The sequence below is a fragment of the Apaloderma vittatum genome, unplaced genomic scaffold (assembly GCF_000703405.1).
Source record: "Apaloderma vittatum isolate BGI_N311 unplaced genomic scaffold, ASM70340v1 scaffold7556, whole genome shotgun sequence".
Lineage (NCBI taxonomy): Eukaryota > Metazoa > Chordata > Aves > Trogoniformes > Trogonidae > Apaloderma > Apaloderma vittatum.
The window spans coordinates 47,980-54,277 of record NW_009722260.1 but is presented as its reverse complement, the minus strand read 5'-3'; positions in this window follow the sequence as shown (position 1 = coordinate 54,277).

Here is a 6,298-nt window from a genome sequence, read left to right as displayed (position 1 = left end):
AATAGAAACACGAAGGGACAGATTTTCAGAAATTCTCAGCATGCACTCGAAGGGACCAAAAGAGGACAACTCTTAGATAGGCAGCCAGCTTTCTTCTTCTTCTTTCTTTTCTTTTTTTTTTTCCTTCTTCTTCTTTTTAATGCTGAGCACTCAGCAGTTCTCGGCAGCCACATCTTTTAGATGCTTAAATGGGCCTTGGACTTTTATTTTAAGAAAAAAAAGCTGGCTGCTAAATGACTTGCCCAAGCTCACACAGTGTGTCTGTGGCAGAGCCAGAGTTTGGATCCAGATCTTCTAAGTCTCAGACCAGCCTTAACCACAAGACCATTCTTCCTCTCACAAAGATGATCTCCATCCCATAGGAAAAATATTCTAACAGGATTAAAAAAAAAATCCTATAAAAATACTTAAACCTGAACAAATATGTAATAATTGCTATTCAGAATCCATGCAGGGTCTAATTAAATCCATGTTCTGTAACCTTAATTTAAAACAATCCCCATATTATTTTTAGGGTTTGGATGGGGATTTATTGCCTCTATCAGCAGCATGTTTGGCACCCAATGCCATACAAAACTCTGTTGTGTTTCATCAAAGTGCTGGCAAGAACCTTTATTTTCTGGACAGCTGCTGTAGGCTTGCAGCAAAGGAGAACTAGCAGCTTCATTTCCTCTACATGGTGGCTCAGATTAAAAAAACATCTCTGTTACTTGTGCTTATGATACTGTACCGTTAGAAAACAGGGTGGTTGTGTTACTGGTAATGTAAGCAGGTCCCTTCTGATTTGTACGCCGAGCCACAGTTTGGGATTAAGCTTTAATTCCGGAGATACGAGTTATATAATAAAGCAGAATATGCCTCCTCACACGATACTTGCTGACCTTCCAGCAAGCCGAGGGCTATGATGCTGCCTCAGAAATTCCGCCCAAGCAAAACCTTTCATCTCCTTGGGCGTAATTTCATCTTTTCTCTTGATTTCTAATGCGAGGTGTGCATGATGTGCAAGGGTTTGCAGAAGTCCCAGCAGGTGAGTCAAGCTGTAGTTGGTGTTTTCACCCGTGAAAGAGAGCGTAAATGATATCCTCTTCATAGTAATTGAAAATAAAGGCACGTGGCAACATGTATCTTCTGAATTTTTCCTCTTTTCATTGTTTCATGCTTGTGTAATTCCAGGATCGGTTAGAGGAACTAACCACAATAATACCATTTTTTACAAGATTTCTAACTTAACTTTGGTCAGGGAGAAGAAACTCAAATATTTCTGGTAAACTAGAACAATGCTGCCTCTGTGAACTTGAAGGCCATGCCCTGAGAATTGCAAAGTATCTGTTTGTCCTTTTTTCTTAAGAACCTTTCGTATTTGTTTATTGGAAAGAGTAAAAAGCAAGAGCAGGAAAAAAATTAAGACATCAGACTCACTCAGGCCAACTGCAAAGCCAGGGTGTTTCTCATGTTCTTACCCTGCATCTCAGTACCTGCTAGATGAGCGTCTTCTTTTTCATCTTCCCACGAATAATAAACACTGCACTTGAGCCCTCAATCACCGCTTTGGCCCTGAGCCTTCAGAGCAGATGTGGTGGACGAGGGTACAAAAATAGCAAGTAAACAGCAATGGCAAAGGCCAGTCCAGACAGGAGGAGAAGGGGAACCCTGAGCTCGGCGTACTGCCCTCAGATAATGCGATTCCTCCCTTGGGTTCATTCTGTGTCCGTCAGACTTGGGACCGTACACGCAAATCACACGAACTCACTTTGTCGTCGCTGTTAAATGACAGCAGTCAGTGCTTAACTCGCCATAACCCTAATATAAAACTTCAGAATTTGCCTCTTCATGTGCTTCGCAGACACAGGTATCCAGTTTGGAGAAGAAACCCCTTTTGCTGTTGCGTTAATGCAATGTGCAGAAGCTAAGTCTTGCTGCTTCTGAAGTTTTTCCTGCCAGGTCGATGGTGTGATGTCACCCTGGGAGAGCCGCAATGGCAAAAAATCTCAGATCGGAGCGGGCTTGTGCTCAGGTCAGGGGCAGCCCACTCGCTGCACAAGGTGATTAGACCCTGATCACAGGCTGGCACTTAGGTGGAGGATCAGAGTGACACATGTGCTGTCAGGGTGCTCCAAAAATGAACTGACAGAAGGTTGTCCTCCTGAAATAAGGCACTAAGTGAGGTTTGTGCTTCACCGCTGAGATGCAGTCGTATGGAGGGGGGAGGAAATGCTGCAAAACCAGAAGCCATTGTCTGTCATTACCTTTTTATCTTGCTATGATATATCTGTCCTTGCTTCACTTTGTAAACCACTGTGACTGGAAGCTTCCATCATCCTATCAGTTGGATTAATTATGCTCAATCAAAATGTTTCAAAAGAGGACAGAAATGTCTGCAGCAGTTAATCCTGTCCGTTCAGGTTGTCAGGACACTGGAGTTTTACACTTCAGTACAATTACAAGACAAATCTGCTAATGGGACGTAATCTTTCAGGGTAAACAAGGAAGCAAAGCACTAATATTCTGGCAATTGATTTGTGCAGGGTAAATGGGGTAAAAGCTTCAGGAAGCCACAGGGGTGAGAACAGCCACGAGCTTGTCTGGTGCTGCCTTCCCTTCCCTTCTTCCACAGGGAAAAAAAAAATTTAAAAAATGATTATGTGAAGTCTGCTTTTAATTGATCTGCATCCAGAAGCCAACTCCAGAACAAAAGGACTCTGGGGGTGCTACTGAGAGATCCCCCAGCTCTCCCGATCCATCCTCCCCTTCAGCTCAGCTCGCTGGAGGAGGCACCAGCAAAGTCACCGGAAGCAAGTGCTCTGCAGAGGAATGAGTTGTGAGCTCCGAGCATTTCTCTGACTAAACAAACTGTTGAAGGTTTAATTAAGAGCGATTTCGAGTGATGTAATTGCCTCCCATGCAAACTAACATTTCCCAGGCAGGCTGCTCAAACTGTTGCTGTGTAATCCATGCACACGCACGTATCCACGCACACACACGCATCACACACCTGGTTATCGCTGGCACATTTTTAGAACAGATGCAAGAGAAATAAATGTGAATCTTCTGTAGCCTCTGCCCATTGCTAGCTTACTTACAGGACTGCAGCTCTGTAACTCTGCCTAGTCACTAATACCCTCCAACAGCCACTTGGACATCATGTTTTCATTAAGCATTTATAGCAAACCAACTGCAATTAAAGATTTATAAATCCTATTGCATTACAGCACAACTCAGAGTGAGAATTGAACCTGGGGTCAACTTTCCTTTCTTTTTTTTATTTTTTTCCTGAGGACAATAATTGGGATCACTTATCAGTGGAAAGTGCATGAGTTGCTTCTTCATGGGTTTATCCAAGTGATTTTGGATTTGATGGAATTGCTTTGGTTGGAAGATGGAGAGACCTCCCATTTTCACCCCTCTGACTCAGTTCTTCCAGCACACACAGGGATTAAACACATTATTTGCCATGTGATAGATATTAAATGCACATCAGGCAACTCACCTGAGCTCCTGGAGGAAGGTTGGTGCAATGAGCTGAATCCTGTTTCCCAAGACCTGCCCTCCTCCCAGAAATACTGCACCCATCCAGAAAGCAGCATGGCACAGCTGGGTGCCAGGAAAATGGGCTTCTGGATTATCTTCAGGCAAGACTTTGGAATAAATTGCCCAGAGATGTTGTGGCTGCCTCCTCCCTGGAAGTGTTCAAGGCCAAGTTGGACGGAGCCTTGAGTAGCCTGATCTAGTTGAGAGACGTCCCTGCCCATGACAAGGAGGTTGGACTAGATGATCTCTAAGGTCCCTTCCAGCCTAGGCCAGTCTGTGATTCTATGATTCTATGATCTTAAGAAATTTAAGTGGTTATTTTGTTCCAGAGGAACATAATACCTCTGCCCAGCAATAGTTGTTGAACTTGTTCATCTGCCTTCATCTCTGATTAGCAAGTTTCACTGGAAAGAATGTTGAAAGTGAGTTATGGAAATCTGAAATTGTACTGTGAATTGATGACATTTGGAACTAGAGTCATGTATAAATACTCTTTCTCAGAGTACCCGTGGGACTGGCTTTTTCCCAAGGACTTTAGGACATTACAAACTAAGGAAAACAGTGTTTGCCCTTTCTGGTCAAAGCTGGACCATACCATTGAGATTCAGTCCAGCTTGATCTCTGCTCTTTTGGAATAAGGAGGGAGGGGCTTACTGATCTGTTTATTAAGATTTACCAACTGTGCATGCTTTAAATGACACCTCAAAATCCTATTTATCAACCAAGTGGACAGACTTCAAACCAGTTCGCCGGCACTTCAGCACCCTCAGTAAAGTCGATGTTTCAGCTTACCCACTTCTTGGCTCACAGAGGAGTCGTGATCCATTCGCGGACATATTTCTCGCTGATTTTTAAGGCTTGGAGTACTTTTTTTTTCACCTTTCTGGAAGACACGTGCACACACCAGCTCTGCAGCAATACCCACAAGTGCTTTTGCTTTTCGAGGATGGTTTAATTATTTCCAGAACCGTGACAGAAACGTGTGGGTCGTTTTCCACCCGTTTGTCTGCGTAGCAGATGAACACTTGGCACAGAGCTCCGGCTCTTACTCTGATGGGCTCGAGGGGCTGGTGGAGGGTTGGGGCAGCAGGAGCTGGCACAAGGCAGCTGGTTTGGGCCACGGCTTTTGGCTTCGTGAGAAAGAGCTCCTGTGGATCTCATGCAAAGCGGCTGCCCCCTCGCCATCAATATTGCATTCTTGGTGCGTGAAAAAACCCACCTCCTCCTTCTGCAAATTTGGATTGTTAAGCACTTTGTAGGCTAGCCCAAGGTGAGGGGTTGGGGTGAATTGCTCAGACCCAGCTTACTGACACACTCTCCAGACCGCAAAATCCACACTTTGCCTGTCAAAACTCAGCGCCGAGTATTTCGCCTCTGTTTTTACCTAGGCTGGATCTCCCCGGGGATCAGTGATAACATTTTGACTTGTGACAGATGCTTGCTTCATAAGGATATTTTCCAGGCTGAATTTTTCCCCCAGCTACCTCATAAAAATAGTCTTTTTTTATTTAAAATGAGCTATTTTAGCTGTTGGAGGGGGATAGCATCCTTTAAAATTTGTCTTTTGATTAAAAATGAAATATACAATTCTAAAGTTATTAATGTGTGTTATTGGATGTACACTGATGATTACATTATAGGACTGGTTATCAAAGGATTACAGCTAAGAGGTTTAATATTCTCCAGCTGATCCTGTAGCAAATTAATCTGGTCTGACCTTTACTGTTCTTTGTTATGTCACCATACTATCATTTCAGCTATATCATCCCTCACTCCCTCCCAGTACGTTTTTAAAAAATATTGAATTTAGGAAACATATCTTTTAGGGGAAAGACTAACAAAGCAGAGCTTAGCTTGTTCATCGTAACTGGTCCTTTGAGAAAAGCAGCTCTAACTGCAATCTGCTGCACTTCTGCAAACCTTGGATTCTTGTTGGAAGCTGCTTGGCGCCCCATACGGGCTGCAGTAAGTGTCTTGTCCTTAGAAAAAAAACAAAATATGAGGCCTGTAGCCTGCATCTGGCTGTCTCACATTGGAATCCATCATGTTTAATCCCCCAGTGTCCACACAATTAGGTGTGTATATACGACAATGCAGTCTCACAGCCATGAGGTCATACCGAGCAGAGTGGATTAAAAACATGCTACCTCAGTATAATAGAGTCAGACTTCATAGATAAGAAAAGCTGCACAATGACAGATTTCTGAGCTTTTTGTCTGACTCAGCAGAGAACAAAAAACTAAGCCAATTAAATAACTGACATCTGCTTTTATATACTTTTGCTCATCTCCATGTAAAGCAATTTAAACAGGTGGTTTTTACTACTGTCACAAGGACAGGTTTGTCACTCTTCAAGTCTGTTCAGATGAATTTTCCTGTTGGAAGTGTTAAAAGGTGTGATCAAACACGGTTACACGTGCTCCAGGGCTCTGTAAAACCAGAAGAACATCCAACAAGCTCTCATGGAAACAGCCCGAGCCAGCTCTGCAAAATGCGCACGCCTTGCTGAGAAGCTACAGGTGCACAAAACCCAGCCGGCTCAAAGGAGATGCAGAAGGAGGAACTTTTCTGCGTCTGCTTCGCTCCCTCCATGGGACATTTTATTTCTCTCTACTCGTTTCTGGGCAGTTTGTCTCCTGCTTAGGACTTTGGGTAGAGAACGGCTGACCTTTGCCTGAGGTTTTTTTTGCACCCTTAGTCGCCCAATGCCAGACCAGTGTTATTCTACCTCTCTCCAGTCTTTATTCACGTAACACCATTTTTCACATTT